This window comes from Larus michahellis, chromosome 3, assembly GCF_964199755.1.
Source record: "Larus michahellis chromosome 3, bLarMic1.1, whole genome shotgun sequence".
NCBI lineage: Eukaryota > Metazoa > Chordata > Aves > Charadriiformes > Laridae > Larus > Larus michahellis.
The window spans coordinates 129,396,961-129,414,775 of NC_133898.1; the positions used below are offsets into that span (position 1 = coordinate 129,396,961).

Genomic DNA, 17,815 nt, shown 5'->3' on the forward strand with positions numbered 1-17,815 from the left:
GGCACCTCCATCTCCACAGTGAAGCTTACACGGCACGCAGCGAAATTTCTGCTCCTCCGTGCTGGGATCCGTGGTGGAGGCACAAACACCTTCATGGATTTGCATCCAGGCTGGCTAGTGAGCACGGTGGGGTTGCAGCGTGGGAGACCAGCCCCAGCAAATTCAGCTTCCCGTACGTGCCCAAACCCTTCACGGCAAGTAAAGCACGAAGGAGAAAGTTAAGGGAAGGGGGGATTTCACGCTTGCTGTAGGGCTTTCTGGAATATTGCAGTGACACGGGAAAATGAGGCAAAAAAATCTATGTTTTGAAGAGCACAAGGGATATACGGCTTGTGCTGAGCCTCGGGGCCAAGAGGAAGGTGATCACCGTATACCATAGACCAGACCAAGGGTGATCACCACATACCGTAGACCAGACCGAGGGCTTGCTCGAGGAAACCGGCACCATTTCTGGGAGAAAAACAGGATGCTGTGCTATAAAAGCTCACTGGGGGCTTGCAAGGTGTTTACGGGAGGGCACGGTTAACAGCAGAAGCGAGTGCTGGTATTTAAAGTTTGGCTGTAAATCGGTTAAATAAACAGACCTGCTTTGTCGGGTTTGTCTGTGAGGGGTGTGACGCGAAATCGCGCTCAACAAACGAATGGTGGAGGAATAAACCTGTTAGAAGGAATTAATGTACTTCACACCAAGGCTGCGCGTTTCAGAGCTCCTTCCTGCACTGCGAGAATTGATTACCAGAGAAGTAAGCATTACCAATCATGTAAATCTCAGATTAGACTGTTCGATCCAGCTGAATTATAGCTGCATAACCCCCCCCCACCTCTTTAAGCACCTGAAAAAAATTATAGCTCTGGGATAGATCCTGCCATTAATTTTAAGATGCTTTAAGGAATCTGTGCATTACAACTCCTTCTGATTAGCCTTGGCTATGCAAGATTGGCCTGATCAATTGGAGACGGTTGTGTATAGATTTTCAGATTTATTTCCACGTTGAAAGCAATCCTCGGGTGAAGCAAATCACTCCGCCGAAAAGGTGACTCTCGAATCATATCGCGTGCTCTGTCTGGCGGAGGCTACGTGCCACGGTCGTTGTCACCGTCGTCGCCCCCCCCGCCGGCTCCCCGTTCGTCTGCTGGGCTCAGCATTTTCGCGCTGGCGCAGTGGAGGGGAGGGACAGTTTCTGCTTCACGCGGTGGCATCCTCCCCCCCCTATCCCGAAAAAAAAAAAAAGCGGCCCCCGGGTCCCCCGGGGTGATGAGGTGAAAGGCATCAGTACAGCAACAGAGCACCCAGGGCGATTTGGGGTTTTCCAAACCGTATCGAAGCGCGGGGTCAAGAATGGTAAAATATTCACGGGCGATCCGGTTTTCCTTCTCCGGTTAATTGAGCCAAGATGACATTGAAGTGGGAAGCGGAATAAATATATGCAAGAAGTCTTTTCGCAAAGTTATTTAATTCACCAGAAGGGACACTTAAACATACAGCAGCACCTTATTTACATGGAACTGCTCTTTATGCATCCTGTAAACATCAGAAGCAATTTCTAATAAATTACAATCCAGGGAGCAGCAAATCAACAATATCACCTGAGTTGCTTAAACGAATTCATTACAAAATATATTGCCTTTTTCCCTGTGACTTCCTTCAGATTGCATTTGAAAGCATTATTCTTCCGAGTTTTCTTTTCAGGAGAGAGATATATATATATATGTGCAAAAATATCTCCAAGCAAGAAGAGATTATATTTTAAACTTTATTGCCCTTGACCTCCGATCCCTTTAGTCTATTGTGTTACAGCTTTTCTGGTATCACCATCGCTGGTGACATCTAACAACAAACAGCCCAAACAGCAGGTACCAGCTCATTCAAATTGAGATCACAGATCCGGCCATGGAAGAGTTTGAAAAAGAAATCCTGAAAATTTCTATAACCTCTGGGCTTCTCTTTACCAGAAAGGATGTTCTCTGCGAAGTAATAGGAAAATGTAATATTGTTTGCCAGTTTAATTGGATGTGCTCCTGCCCTATTATGAAAGAGATTGTCTCTTGCTGACCACGTATAAAACACAGGGCGAGAGCTGACGCTGGTCGCTTAAGTGAAAAAAAAGAAAAACCCAAACCAGCAGTGATTTGAGATGATGTGACAGCGACTGGGACGTGTTCTTGGCCTCCATCTCAAGTGCAGAAAGGGACTTTGAAAAGAGGTTCTTCAGGGTGGGCGTCACTTTGGTGGAGGACAGCTGCCCCATGCCCAAATCTCTGCCTTCTTGAAAATGAAGTCCAAGGCAACCCCGATACCACAGCTCCTGACATTCGAGGTTAGTGGTGGTGGTGCCCCTGCATCCCGCTGCTCCTTGCAACGCAAAGATCCATCACAGAGAGGGACATGGATTTGGGGAGTACCACAGAGAGCAGAGCGAGAGGCCCTGGAACGCTGTTCTTGCTCACCCTTCACAGCCCCAGCCACTATTTATTATGACACCAGGAGCTGGAAGAGCAGAAAAGGGAATCTGGGCAGAGATGATAAAGAAGCGGGTTCATCCACGGCAGAAAAGCCTTGTCCCAGCGGCCCCGCAAAGCTCTTGTAGGCTACGAATCGCCGGGTGGAGAGGTTCAAGTAGCTGCCGTCTGCCCTGCTTTCTCTCCCTTCATTTACGGAAAGGCATGAGAAATATTTCATCCTCTTTGTTGAGACAGTTTCCTTGCACTCAGGAAGGCGGAACAAGTGCATTTATGCTCTCACTCCAGGACTTGCTGATGGCCGTGAGAGGCAGCTGGGGACTAGGACAGGGCTTGTTACGGCTTCAGAAATTCAGCGGTGAAGTGCCTTTGCGTTGGGTGAGAAGAAGGAGAGCTCGCTCATCAAACAGCAACGTGCTGGCTGACCTTAGCTCCCCTCCAGAGCAGCCACAGCTACAGAAGAAGGCTTTCTGCCATGGTGAGGTGGTGTTCCTAGGGTCAAACATCCCTTGGGAGGTGTGGAGCTGCAGGTGGGTGAAGCCCAGGGAGACACTGGACATGGGGGAAGGTGGAGAGAGCTGCCTTGGGGGCACCTTGGGGGTTGCAAGACCCTGGCTTCGGTGGCCACCTTGGGGGTGTCCTTCCAGCAGAACATAGGAGCTGAAGCAGAGTAAAGCATCAAGCTGAGCTGCTGAAGCAGCACAGGCTAATGAACCAAAAATGCCCCATCCCTGACCTGAAAAAGCTGGACCACTCTGTTTCTCATCTCTCATTCACCCTGACCAGGACCAGAGCAGATACACAGACCCTTTGGGACGAATTGCGGAGTCTAGCCATGCATTCACCAATAAATAAAGCTGTGCTGGAGCCTCTTTCCTTGGCCGTGAAGCCACGTCTTTGGGGTGGGGGAGCTGTGACCATGGGGGATCTGTGCAGTCTCAGCCTTTTCTGGGTGTCCCCAAATTGCTGCTGGCTTCAGAGACGCCTCGGAGCAGGTCTTGGCACTGGGCCACAAAACAGCTGAAGTTTGGAGAGGTGAATCCCACCCCACCAGGAGCAGAGAGACCTGGGTGATGTGTAAGCCTTGCTTCCCTTCTATCAAAAAGTTAAAGCCCATTTTATTATTTTTTAATAAATTAAGTCATGCAGAAGGGTCTAGCTAGGGATTTCTCTGGTGTGATGCTGTCAGCAGAAAGCCTAGCCCATGCTCTACAAGGCTGGTGTAAATTCAGAGCTGATCCACCCAAGAGGGTCCTTCTTGGTTTCTTCACCAATAAATTGCCTTCCCTAGTCTCAAAAAGGGGGAAAACCCTGCCTTTTGGTGCATCTCTGCAGCCAGCCATCCCTTGAGACAAGAAGGAAGACTTTTCCTTGCACAGGATTATTCCCTTGGCCAGACTTCCCATGGTAGACCGGTCCTCTGCTCACCTCTCCGGTCCCTGCACCAACTGCGCGTGTTGGCGTGTCTCCTGAAATTTGTAAAAGGTGCCGCTTGTTCCTCCAGTCTGTAATATTTGCTATGAATTGTTGCGTTTCATTAATGAACTAGATAGGATTGCCGGCGGTTCGGTTAAGGAGAAGACCAGACGAGGCACGGTCAAAGAGGAGGGCCCAAAGCGTGCTGACGGGGCTCAATTGTCGGTGGGCTCCCTGGGCCACCCTCGTTAAGGTGCTTCTCCTCCCCATGCCTCAATTCCCCATATGCAAAATAGGGCTGATTCCCTGCCCTTTACTCAGCGTGGGAGCCTTAATTAAGGTTTTTTGAAGAAGCCCTGGGAAGACCTAGGACGGGGAGCGGCTTTTGCCGTATCCGAGCAGGCATCCTTCCAGGCCTGGACCGGCGGCGGCAGCTGGCTGCCATCCAACCTCCCTCCTCTCCCCGCGCCCCGGGTTTGTTAACAACCCAATCAATAACACCGCGACAGAAAACCCAGCTTCAACTTTTCTCCCTGGGTTCAGCTGCAGCGCAGGGTTGGGTATTTTATTCCCCTCCCCGGCCCCGAGCTCGCACCCTAAATCCTATTTTTTCCAGCTCCTTTGAGGCCCGCTGGGAGGTATTAAGGTATTATTATTATTCCCCGTTGCTGCAGGGAATGGGGGAAATGCTAACGAGGGAGATGCGCGCCCCGTCCTCTCCTCTAAATCAGCTCATCTTTGCATACGCCACCTCTCCCACCGCCGTGAGCTCTTAAAAATAGCAAATTGCGGGTTGTTCTTCCTTTCTTTGGGAGGATGACCTTTAGGGTTCTCAACGCGGAGCTCTGATGGATAAAGAGACATTTATTTTCCAAGGGGAAAAAAGAAAAAAAAAAAGGAAAGGAAAAGAAAGCTGCGATTCTCACGTGATCACGTGGCGTTAGGAATTGGACCTTTAGGGAAAAAAAAACAGGCTGTTGAGGACCTTGATAAATTTAAGAGCTGGCAAGTGCCCGCCACTGGACCGCGGATCCGTCGGGAACGGGTTGGTTCTTGCTTGCAGGAGCCAGCGGGATGAGGGATGCGGTCTAAGGCGGGCTGGTGCAAATATTATCCTATTAATAATCAATAACTGCTCGCCGGGCGAGATGATTCAGGCCAGATTGGTATATAATTGCTATTATTGTTATTCCGGTTTAAAACCAGTTCCTCTTCGCTACTGCCACAAGCGATCTGGAGCGATGTATTTTTAATTTGTTCGCAGGCACGGCGCAATCCATCACGCGGCGTTACACGCCGGCTGGAACCAAATGTCAGCGCCGAGCGGCGAAACATTTTTGTTATTTAAGTTACTGTATGCTAAGTTTATGTTGATTGCTCCGAGTATCATCTCCGAAAGTTAACTAGCGTTAAAGTGTTGATAATGTCCCACTTTCGCAATCATATTTGCATAGTGCACAACAGAGTTTAGCAGAAAAAAATTAGCTTAAGTGCTGTTTTTCATCAGCCCTGTCAGTCTCATACTGTTTGCTTCATCCCGGTGCGCGGGGCATTCGGTGACAAATGGTTATGACATTTTTCATCGAAGCATTACGTTATGATACAATCGTCGTCTTCTGCCTCATGGCTGCATCCTCGCCACGCAGCGGGAGAGGGGAGGGGACGGAAACGGGGGCAGAGGAGAAAGAATTGGGATTTTTTTTTTTTTTTTAATTAAAAAATATATTATTTTTTTTTCAACCTCTCTCCCTTCCCCCCTGCCCGAGGCGGCCTCGCCAGAAATATTCCCGCGGGCAAATGGAAAGCATCCTGTTCCCATTGAAGCCGGCGGCAAACGGCTGGATGTACAGGACCCGTCTACAAATAGGGGCGACCTCTCTTTGTTCGGGGCTCGGCGCGGCAGAGCCAGGACCACTGTGTCACCAGAGGCCTTCTCCTCCCTCCCAGCATCCCAGCATCACCGCAACCTGCCTGAAATCCTCCATCCCCCCCCTCCTCCTCCCCGCCCCCCCCACCCCCCGGCCTCCACCTCCGCTTCAGCCCCAGCGAAACGATGCAGAATCCGGCTTTAGGTTTCTACAGCGGCGATATTTTTTGCAAAAATAATCAAAACATTTCCTCGGCCTTACCAGCTCAGGAATAAAATCCCCGGAGTTGAGGAATAAAGCAGGAGTAAGAGATCTCCATAGTGATTTTGGTTGGGTTTTGTGGCTTTTCTCACATCCCCCCTCACACACACACACACACATCCCAGTTATTTTTCATCTTGGTTTTGTAACTGAATTTAGGAGAGCGATTTATTCCTAACCTGCGTCAATCAGAAGTTTTAACCTGCGTTTGGCGGGGTTTTAGGGTGGCGATTCCTCATTTCGGGCTCCGGCTTCTGTTGTGCACGGCGAGCTTTACACTTCTACGGGTAAACACGAGGATAATAAAGCCCGGCGTTATCACGGAGCGTGTTTTTAGCCCCAGCACCCCCTCCATACGTTAAGTAATTCATCCTTATTGCCATTAGGAATTCAGATGCTATTTTATGGAGGGGGAAGGGAGGGATATGTGCAGAGCGCAGCTTGGATTTTGCAGATTTTTAATTTATTTTTTTTTTTTTTAGCTGGTTTACTCTCAGAAACCTCCTGGAGAAAGGTTTGAAGGGAGCTTTATAGGGGGGAAAAAAAAAAAAAGGGGGATTTGTAATGTCCTTCGGGCTTCTCCCTGCTAACGCGCAGCTCTTCCTGCCTGCCCTGCTCTCCGGGCGCGCGGCGCGGCGCAGGGCACGGTCGCCTTCGCGTTAATAATAGCCCAAGAAAAGCAGGCAATATTCGTGCTTAAAGGCACTGAGTTATGTAGATCCTAATCCTCGCGCCGCAGCAACGAAAGACAAGCGGATATTTTGCCCTCGCAAAAACCAGATCCTGCGGTCCAAATGCAAGCCGACATATGGCAAAAACTGCCTGCAGCCCTGCCCGTTTACAGAACTGTTTTCGCTCGCGGATAATTCATTAAAAATCATTTCAGGCCGCCTGTACATACGTAAAAAAAATATTTGCTTGTGTAAATATCAGTCAGGAAGGTATTGTTTGGGGGGTTTTTAACTCTTCTCCTTTTTCTTTTTTTTTTTTTTTTTTTTGGACAGCTGATGGGGTGGGGGTGGGGGGAAATAATCCGAAGCTACATGACGGAGACAGGGGAAAGCAAAGGTATGCCTGGCGTTCGTCCCGCCATGTAGGGCAGGGTTGGCTGGGACGGCTTTTTAAATGCGCTACCTGAACCCTCTGCTGTTCCCTGCCCGTGGAATCCGCGTGTGGGAACCCCAGGCGAGGCAGGCATTTATATTGAGGCGTAGGGCACAAAAGGGAGCGGGAAAGTGCTTTTACCTGATGCCGGGCTCTCGGGCTGACCTATAGAACAATAGGAGCCAAGATAATGTATACGCCGGGAGATGTCCCCCTCAAACCGAAGCCGCGGGATTTCAAGGCCGTCGCCGCCGTAGCAGCAGCAGAGCGGCTCGGAAAAGAAAGAGCAAATTCCAGCAAGGCGAGGCGAGTTTTGGGGGTTTAAATCCCCTTTGCGAATAGTCATAAAATGACGGAGGCACAAAACGGGAAGGGGACAAGTGACGCCACGGGGGTTTTGCGGCTCCCAAACGCCGGCAGCCCGGGTATATTCCTGAGAACAGCCCTGAAATCTCACTGCTAACCCCCACGTTTCATTCTCAGAAATACATGCCACCTTACTCTAAATGCTTACCAGGGCTCCAGCCCGGCGTTACATCTTTCTTTTTTTTTTTTCTCTGTGCTTACTCTAATATCACTTGCTTAAATATGATGCATTATTTTAAACCCTTGGCTTGGAGACCTTTAGGTGATTTCCCCCCCCCCGAGGAAAATTCAGAAATAAATCACGGAGTACAAGAGATTTGGCGTGGGTTGTTGGGGTTTTTTTTCTCCTTTACAGCCAGTAGATTAAATAATATTATTAAAAGTGTGGAAGGGAATAAGCACTCGGGATGGGGATCCGGTCCATCAGCTTCCCCCCGCCACAAACCCCTGTAGTGAACAACGCAGGAATATTTGGGGGCTTAGAGAGAGCTGCTCTGGGAGGAGCTGGGGGGGGTAATTAATTAAGATGAAATGGCTACTTGGGGCCGGGGCGGGGGGGGCACACCACGGGGTTGGCATCCCACGCCTGCTCCCGGCACGGCGTCGAGGGGAGGAAGTTTGGGCCCGTTTCCCGTGGAAATGGGTGCGACGTCGCGCGCCGCCGAGCAGGAGCCCGCTGCCTCGACGGGCGATTTTCCTGTTCAGCTGAACCTGAGAGGGAGGGGAAAATAAACTCTCGCTTCGCCATCGGAGCGTCTGCATCGAGAAAGCTTCTCCTGCTCTATTTATACGCCGCATAAATCCGTCTCCAGACTGTTACCATAGATAACGGAGTTTTGCTTCTGCTGTTGTCTCTAACAGCTTCTTCCCCCCCCCCCCCGACTATGTTTTGTGCCATTCCTACCTATCACCTCACTGAGTAATTCGCCCGGTTTTAAAGCAAATCACAACTTGGGAGCAAACCGGGTTTCTCAGGCAGAGAGAGATTTTTCACCCCCCCCCGCCGCCCCCCGGCCTTTTGCTGGATTTTACTCCCGATTCTCTGCGTAGCCCCAGAGAAATCCTGCAGAAAGGGGAGCTATAGGTGACCGCCTCCAATCCCAATCCATACTGAACCTTCTCTCGCAGTCTCCAGGAATTAACTATTTAGGAGGTGAGCAGCCGGCGTCGCACCCGAATAACACGGCGATGCCGATGCTTTCCGCAGAAACCATCATTAATTCTCCGTACGGAGCTTCTGCGGGAGACGTTGCCACGGGCTGGGATTTTTAGTGGAAATAAATAACTCCCATCAACGCGGCGGGTCCCTGTTTCCGGGGGTCAGTGGATGCGGAGTTTCCCCTCCCAGGGATGGGGAGTTAATGGGATTTGTTGCTCCTGGTTGGGGGGCGAGGGGGGTTAATCCCTTCCTTCGTGTATATCCCCGTTAAGCTGGTTTAGGTCGTGTTTAGAGTTAAAGTTTTTGGGTACGGGCTCTGCCCGTCCGTCTGCGCAGAGCCAGGCACGGGGCTGAGCTCCGGCTCTGAGGTCTTCACCTCCCAGCACCCACAAATTCAGGTGAGACCCATTGAAAAAAAAAAAAAAGGAGGTTTAAATTTCACCAAAGCGGTGAAAAAGCTCATAAAGGCTTTTAGAAACCCGTTGTCGCTCGGGGAAAGCTCCCAGCGAGGCCCGGAGCCTATTGTTTGCTGCAGCGTGATTTATCGTGGAGCGGGTCGGGCAGAAAAAGGACTTTTGCCCCTCGGCCGGGTGCTGAGCACCCACCGGCAGGGACCCGTCCCCCCCGAGTCACCGCTGCCATGGGCTCCAGCAGTCCTTAAGCTGATTGTCGGGATGTCGCTTTGGGGTTTGGGGTTGTTTTCTGAAGCCCATCGTCTTTGAGGAGCCATCCCGCAAAGCGTTAAATAGCCTCACCTGACCTCCGCCAGCAAAGCAAAGCCTTATTTAGGGCCATACATCACCTCTACACCGTGTCCTGCGGCGCTGGAGGTGGAGCAGAGAAGTGAAATGTCATGGGGAAAATCAAAAAAAAAAAAAAAAAAAAAAAAAAGCAACTCTAAATCCATCCGAATTTGCCTTGAAACCAGCACATCCAGGCGATCCCAACCGGGGCGCGCGGCAAGGCCGGACACATATGCCGTGCCATATGGAGTGGCGCCATTCTGGTCAATCGGATCTTTAGGAGTTTTTATCGTTTAATTTCTTAATGTGCTAATAGTGCAGAGGGAGGGAATGGATCACGGGTTAAGTCCGAGGATTTATGTTTTTAAGGGAAGCGTAATGTGTTTTCAAGGGGGTTGGAGTGGGCTTTCAATACCGCTGGTAAACGTGGGAGTGGGCAAGAGTGAGCTGGAAAAGGCCCTGAGAGATCCCTTTGGGCATTAATCCCGCGCAGATTTATAGCGTGGCTCCCCAGCCCCCGTGTGAGCGGGCTGAAATTCGGACTGAAAATCTCCGTGTCCCTTTAGCCACGACATTTTGCCCAGCTTTGAGGGCCCCGGGCTGGGTTCGCATCGCCAGCTGCCCCCGTGGTCTCCAGCAGCGGCTCCATCTCCACGGCTTGGCTCCGTAGGCATCTCCCTCCCATTCGAAGCCACCAAGGATGGGCGGCAGAACGTCCCCGAGGCCCCTGGTCCTCAGTTTCCCCCACAAAAAGGGGAATTTGCATTTATCTCCTTCAGGATTGCCACTTCGGCTCGACTCTCCTGCAGATTCCCAAAGCGCTTTGGGATCCTCCGAAGGAGGATGTTACCGAGAGATAAAGCACTGTGAGTTATAAAAGATACATATATAGCGGTAATTTGGGAGGGATCCCGAAATTACAACTTTTTAGCTCCAACCAACTTACCTCCCTTGCAACACATAGGTTTATTTTTAAAGTCAAAATAGCTCAGCCCTCTATAAATCTCTGAGACAGAAAACCGAGGAGGAGACAGATAAATAACGTGACGCCGCGACCGGGTGCCCGGCGCGGTCCCCACCGGGCAGGGGCTGAGGCCGGGGCGGCCGGTGGCTCCAGCTGCGGCGTGAAGCGCGGCGGTCCCAGAGGGATGCTCTGGCTGTTGGCTTCTGTCAGCGAGACCTTTAAAATCTGCGCTATATGGTCTCTTATTTGAATTGCAAACAGTTTCGAGGAGGTATGGGAGAAGTTGTTCATTCGGGGTAAATCAGGGTTGCTTTTTAACCAAATAATATCGTGTCGTGGGGTTTTTTTAGGGGGGGTGGCATTACAAAGGGCAAGCGGGGAGATTTTTGTGCCCGGGCTGGTGACTCTCCTGGACAATTTTCGACATCTAATTTCTAGCATTTCCTTGAAAACTCCTCACATTTGGCGCATTAGATGAAATATCATTAACGTAATGGGAACAAAATGGTACTAGTGATGAACAGCACGAAGAAGAAAGGGCCGCGGCTCTCAGCCGGCTCGGCACGAAGATTTCGAGCGTGTCGGGGGGGGCCCCCCCAATGCGCACAGGGCCCTTCTGCTTATTCAGGGCCGGATGCTTCTACCCATCTCTGAACACACACACACACACACACACGGACTGTGCTCGGGGTACGGACCGTGCGCTCCTGCTTCCATGCAGCTTTTTTCTCAGCAACTTCTAGGCCTCGGTTCCGGGGGAGGGGGGGAGGAAGGGAAAAAAAAAAAAAAGAAGGGGAAAAAAAAAAGCATGTATTTGTCTTCATGCTATGGGAAGGAATATACATGCGATGCAGCACAATACGTAGCTGAAATGATCTCGATGACGGCAACGGTGGCCGCCGCGGCTTGTGCAAAGAGATGCCAGGAGTGGGCACATGCCCTTGGTGCGAAATCCTCGGGCGAGTAATAAAGGTTTTCCTGCCCTCGGAGCCGGCTTTGGCCAGGGGTTTGGGCCGGGTCACGCTGAGCAGCGCCCCGACAAGGTTACGGGGTCTCACAGGGTGCTCAGTAAGGACCGGTGACGCCGGAGATTTACCGATATCCCTGGATATAGATGTATAGGTAGCCACAGCGCACGTTTCCTATCGCCCGTATCCATCAGGACCTTACCATAAACAAAAAAGCACGCTCTTCTCCTTGAAATTCACCTTGAACGCGGTGAGATGGGGTGGGCTTGCTGTTTGGGTGTTTTTTTTATTATTTATTATTATTATTATTTATTATTATTATTATTACTTCCCCCCCCCCTTTTTCCTTGACAATTGTCAGCAGAGAGGCTGCAAAAAGAAGCGGAGGAGCGGCTGCGGGCGGCAGGCAGCCCTGGGAGCTGTCAGCCCCACGCCACTGCAGTGATGTCAGCCGCAAAACACAGCCACTGCCACCCCCAGCCCCCCCCCACACACACACACAAGTCGCAAGAAGAAGAATTCATAATTACAGTAGCGTAGCCATGAAACCAGCAGTGGGGGGGGGGGTAAAAAAGCGAAGCCTCATCCAAAATTGGTCCTTTATTATTTTTTTTCTCTCTCTCTCTCTTTTTTTTTTTTTTTTTTTTGCGAAGCTGCACCCAGCTCTGCAGCATCCTTCCTCCGCAGCGGGGCTGGGGGAGGCCGGGGCGGGGGGGGGGGGGACACCAGGGGTTTCCCCCCCCACACCCCCCCACCCCCCCGCCCCAGCCATGGCTCCCTCCGCCGGGTGGGGGGTGCGGGAGGCGGCGGGGGGGTGGGGGGGGGTGGGGGGGGGAGCTGGGCAGGGCTGGAGGCTCTTTCCCCGCGGGTCGCTCCTTGTTTTAAAAGGCAGCATTTCTGCGGACAACACCCGGAGCATCTCTGCGGGAGAGGGGCTGGGGGCGAGGGCTGCAGCCGCCTTGTTTTCCGCGCACGGAATCAGCAGCTGTGATTTTTTTTTTTTCCCCCCCCTTTTTTTTTTTCTTTTTTTTTTTTTTTTTTTTTTTTTTTTGGCTGAATAATCCTTTACGGGGGGGGTGGGGGGTGCGGGGAAAGGAGGGGGGGAGGTTGGGGGAGGAGGGAGGGAAAGTGGATCAACATCACCGAAGGAGGACAGCGAGCAAGATTAGGGCTGGCTAATGATAAATGAGAAGGCGCCGCTGACAGCTCCGCTCTCCGCGCAGCGCCCGCCCGGCTGCTCCGCGCTCCCTCCGCGCCCCTCCGGCGCCCGCTCCGCGCCCCGCCGCCGGCCTGGCTTTATCCACCCCCGCCCCCCCCCCACCCCCGCCTTTCCCTTTTTTTTCTTTAATATTTTTTTATTTTATTTTTTTAAATATATATATCATTTTCACCTCTCCTCCGCATAGCGCGGAGGTGGGCATTCTCCCCCGCCCCAAGCATCTTCCGCGGGATTACGCGCCTGGCCGCGCTGCTGCACCGGCCGCCGGACGGAGGGACCACGCAGGGGGTATTTCCTTCGCTCCTCTTATCGCCGGGGGGGGCGGTTTGGGGTTGGGGTCGGGCCGGGAAGGGAGGGAGGGGGGGGACACACACACGACACCCCTCAGCACCCCACGGGGGATGCAATGGGGGCTGCCCCCCCCCCCTTCCTCCGCGCGTTTGCTCCCCCTCCTTGAAAGGCTGGGGCCGGGGGGGGGGCGGTGAGGGCAGGGAGGTTTATCCATCCTCCCCCCCATCCATCCGTCTCCCACCCCATTCATCCATGCCCCCCCCTCCTTCCTATCCATCCCCCCCGCACATCCATCCCTCTCCCCCCCCCCCACCCCCCCCATCGTACCCGGGTGACCTTTCGAATCAAAGCCCGGCTCGTACCTACCAAGGTGCATTGGCCAGCAAGGGCTTGGAGCGGGGGGGGGGGGGGGGGGGGGGATGTGATGGGGAGGGGGGGGGGGCGATGCACCCGGGCTCTCCCCCTCCCTCTGCCTTTCCCCCTCCCTCCCCTCCCTCCTCCCTCCCTCGCTGCTCCCTCCCTCCCTCCCTCTCTGCTGCATTTTGCATGAGCTATCTAGGTCATTAGCATTTTAGCGTATGCAAGACTTGACAAAGCTGATGAGAAGCCAGATGGGCCCCTCTCCTCTTTTTTTTGCACCACTTGGGATCTGAGCGAAAGGATTGACTGCAGCAGGCGAACGGGGGAAGGTTTATCGCGCTCCTCCAGACCCCCCCCGTTTATAGCAGCGCGGCGGGGCTCGGGGAAGGCGGCAGAGAGCGGGCAGCGGCGGGCAGAGACGGAGGGCAGGTAACGGCCCCCCCCCACCACCACCCCCCCCCCCGCCTCCCCGGCCCCTTCCCGGGGCAGCACCCCACACCCTTGGATCGATTTTATTTTAGAGAGAGAGAGAGAGAGAGAGAGATTTATTTATTTTAATTTTTTTTTTTTTTTCCTGGGGGTGGGATGGATTTTTATTCCCACCGGGAAGGGCGCGGGGTGCGGAGAACAAAGGCTGGGCTCCGCGGGGGCGGTGGGCTGCGCGGCCCCTCTCCCACCACCCCTCCTTCTCTCCCCCCCCCCCCCACCACCTTCCTCCCCCTTCTTTTTCCTTAATAATTCCCCCCTCCTCTTATGATATCTATTTTTTTTTTCCTCCCGAGGAAAGGCCCCTCTCTCCGTGTTCACAGCGGACCTTGATTTAAATGTCCATACAATTAAGGCACGCGGTGAATGCCAAGAACGAGGCTGACCAGCATCGAGGCCGGAGGCGGCTCCGCGGCTCTCCGCACCCGCGGAACCCCCCCCTTCAACCCCCACCCCCCCCCAAACCCCCCCACCCCCCCCAAAGCCCGGCCGCGGGGCGCGCAGGCAGCGCTGCGCACCGGCGCAGGTGGCACCCGCAGCGCGGGGGGGAGAGAGGGATGGAGGGGAGTTGGGGGGGGGGGGGTGTAGCATCTTTTGGGGGGGATCCCTGGGAAGAAAGTGGTGGTGGGGGTGTCCCTGCGCGCACACGCGCCCGGGGGCTGAAATGCGGAGCTGTCACTCGGGGGTGACCCGCGGGTGGGCCCCGGGGAGGGGGGGGGGGCCCGCGGCTGCTGCCCCCGGGGCTGCTCCGCTGCCGCCGCTTTGTGCTTTTGCCTTTTCTCTCGCCTTTTCTCCGCAGAGCGATGGGGGGTTGGTTTGTTTGGGGTTTGTTTTTTGGTTTGGGGGTTTTTTGGGTTTTTTTTTTCTTTTTTTCTTTTTTTCCCCTGCTAAAAAGCAAGGGCAGGTCTTGGGGTCACCGGGGCTCACGCTGCTCCCCCGGCGGGGGCGGGGAGGTGGGGGGGGATGCTGGGGCAAAGCCGCTTTTTTTCTTTAAATTTTTAAAGCTTTATTATTAATTATTTTTTTTTTCCGGTGGCTGTTTGTGTGTCTTTCCCCTCCACACCCCACACCCCCCTCCTCTACTTTAATCCTTATAATTTAAATCAAAAGTGCCGGGGAGGCGAAGGGGGGGGGGGGTCGGTTAGCGCTGTGTCTGCAGGGCGAGGCCGGGCGTAAATCTCTTGGAGGGATAAACATGTCATTTGTTCCCTTTGTATGGTAATGCTGTGTGTGTCCCCCCCCCCCCCCCAACCCCCCCCCCCAGCTGCCCCCCCGGCAGCTGCCCCGGCCATACATCCTCCCTACAAAAGATCCCAATTACCCATCGGCTGCCTCATTATACCCCTAACACAGCCCCGGCGAGAGGCGTGTGTGTGCGAGGAGCCGAGGGGAGGGGGGGGTGGGGGAAAGGAGAAGGGGGGAGGTGGAGGAGGAGGAGGAGAAGGGGGGGGGGGGGGGAACCAGCACCTGAATTATTCAGAAAATAAAATAAAATTCATAGAAGCTGGAGGCCCGGGGCGGCGGGGGGGGAGGGGGGGGGGGCAGGGGGGGGGGACGGAGGGATGCTGCGACCCCGCGGCCTAACGCGGAGCGGGTGCCCCCGCAGAGCCGCCTGCTCCGCTTCCACCCTGCTTTTATATTATTTCCCCCTCCTTTTTCACGTTTTATTATTTAATTTCTTTTTTTTTTTTTTTCCTCCGCCTTTTTAACCAGAGGGGTGCCCATCGCCACCCCCCCTGCCCTCCACCTCCTCCCATCCCTTCTCCCATCCCTTCCCCTCTCTTTGCAGCCGGAGGCCAACCTGCCCTGCATCCCTCCATCCCTGTGCCCGATCCGCTGTCCCAGTGCTCCCAGCAGTTGCCTCGCACTAAGCAAGGACAGGCCTTACTGGAGGGGATGGTCCCCCCCACTCCATGGGCCGGCTGCAGAGCTGTGCCCAGGCTGGCGGGGGGGGGGGCCTTTGATGATGGTTTGGGGGGGGTCCATCTCTCTTTGCAGCCCTGCGCGCAGACCCTCGCTTCCGGGACGGTGCCCATGGGAGCATTGACAGCAGCTCGGGGTCCCTGGGACGCCTCTTTGCACCCCAACCCGCCCCCGGGGTGCTGCAGGTATTTGGAGGCAGCCCCCCCCGGGCTTGTAGCCCGGCTGGTGCGGATGCCGCAAGGAGTCCGTCGGGTCGTGCCGTGCCAATAAAGGTCTTTCGCTGCGGGCTCCCGCATCCTCTCCTTTGTTCGCCGAGGTTTCTCGCCCGTCTCTTCCAGCGGCGGAGGCAGGACCCCCACTCAGCACTAGGTGGGAGGGGGGATGAATACTAAAATCCACCCCAAAATAAAAAACTCAGCCTTTCAATTTGGCAATGCCACGGTCGCCTGTGCAGCCCTGGGCGGGCGCCTCCGCATCCTGGACCTCCAGGAGAGTCTGAACTGCCAGAGGGTTCCCATTTAATGAATAAAAGGGGGAAAAAACCCAAGAGATTTGGGGTCCCTTCTATTCGGGATTGCCTCCATCCCCGCAGGCGGGTCCCTGCCCTGCCGCACTATGCGCCGAGCATCCCTCTGCAGCACCGCCGGCCCCAGCAGCACGCAGCCCTCACCCGGAGAGCCAGCGAAACGGCTTTTCCATTAACGAGCTGCGGCACGGGAGAGAGAAACGAGCTCTAAATAACCCCAAATAAATAAACAACCTGTTTTATTGCTTGAGAAACAGCTGGGATGAAGAGACACCGTCACCTCACACCCGAAGGCGGGAGGCCTGGTACCCCGCCGGGGCCCGGCTGCATCCCTCGGGCTCAGCTTGGGGGGGATGGAGAGGAGGGGGCAGGAGGCTCTTATTAATATTAATCCCAAGAAATATTGCTATGCCCTGAATAAATCAGGCTGGGGGTTTCTCAAAGACCTTTGCCCCCTTGAGATGAGCTGCAGCACAGCCCCTCCTCTTCTGGGTGGACAGTTTGGGTAGGGAAATGGCGTTGGGGGTTGGGGGGGGTGGACAGATGCGTTTGGTTTTTTTCGCTGAGGGATGGAGGAGGAGGTGGCACGATTTTATTCCAAGCACGTCAGCTTCCCCCCCTCTCCCCGTCCCCTCCTTCCTCCCTCCACCCGCAGTCCGATGTAAACATAACGGCCAGAAACCTGCCAGGCTCCATCCCCAGTTGGATTATAGGGGGGGAATTAAGCAGCTTGTGCGAACATTTGATTAACATGGAGATGCCCCCAAACAACCTTCAGGCGTCTGGCCTCAAGGTCGCGCGCTGCAAGGGGACGGCAAGGCCGGGGAGAGGGACCCTCGGGTACCCAGCACGCGGGGAGAGGAAAGGGATGGATGGAGCGGAGAAGCGGGGTGCGCACGTCCTTCCATCCGTGATATTTTATGCCATTTTTATTTCTCCCCGCCCACACCCACCCCCTGACCGATTCGCTTGCCACTGCAGCGCTGGTTTGACTCGAGATGCTCTGGCTCCGGCAGGGAGGCGGAAAGGAAGATGTGGGAAATTCCTCCGTTTCCCTCATTTCCCCACTCTCGGTTAAGTCCCAGCTCCATCCAGCCCTGCTATTGACCCAGCCCCATGAAGGATGATGCTTTCCATCCGGAAAGGTCTTTTCCTCCACATCCCCGCAGCATCCAGCTCCTTTTTTCGGTTTATTTTTACGCCGCGCGCCTCTTTGAAACACAAACCAGCACATCTCCTAGCAGCAGCCGTGAAAGTGGGCATTTTATTGGGAAATCTAATCAGGATCCGAGGGGAAAATCCTTTCTTAATGTCTTAGCTAAGCAACGAGCTCAATTAAATTGCTTAGACTATAAAAAGGATCAAGAGTCCCATATTTTTTTTTTCCCTTCTGCTCTTCCTGGACAGCACCGTCATCTCCGCACAGCACTCCACCGCCTTCAAAGCCCAAACAAGCCTCAGTGACACAGGACTCACATGTCACTCCCCGACACCCCCCCCTTCCCCACCTCCCCCCAGCAACAGAGTCACAAATCATCTCAAACACTCTAAATTTACACCGCCAGCGAGACCACAAACAGGGATTTCGGTGACATCACCTGCTGGAAATTCAGGGGTCAAATAGGGAAGCGGCACGCGGCGCCCTGAGGAGCGGGGACGAGGAGAGGGGACGGCGTTTTAACGATGCTCCCACTCTCCAGG

The 17,815-nt window shown here is 54.0% G+C and overlaps 1 long non-coding RNA gene across 1 annotated transcript; it reads left to right on the plus strand.

The window, feature by feature from the left end:
• Positions 1 to 12,425: 12,425 nt before the first annotated feature.
• LOC141741438 (uncharacterized) lies at positions 12,426 to 15,874 on the plus strand. Its single transcript, XR_012586375.1, has 2 exons — positions 12,426 to 13,608; positions 15,664 to 15,874. It is a non-coding gene; the product is annotated as an uncharacterized LOC141741438 (long non-coding RNA).
• Positions 15,875 to 17,815: the final 1,941 nt, after the last annotated feature.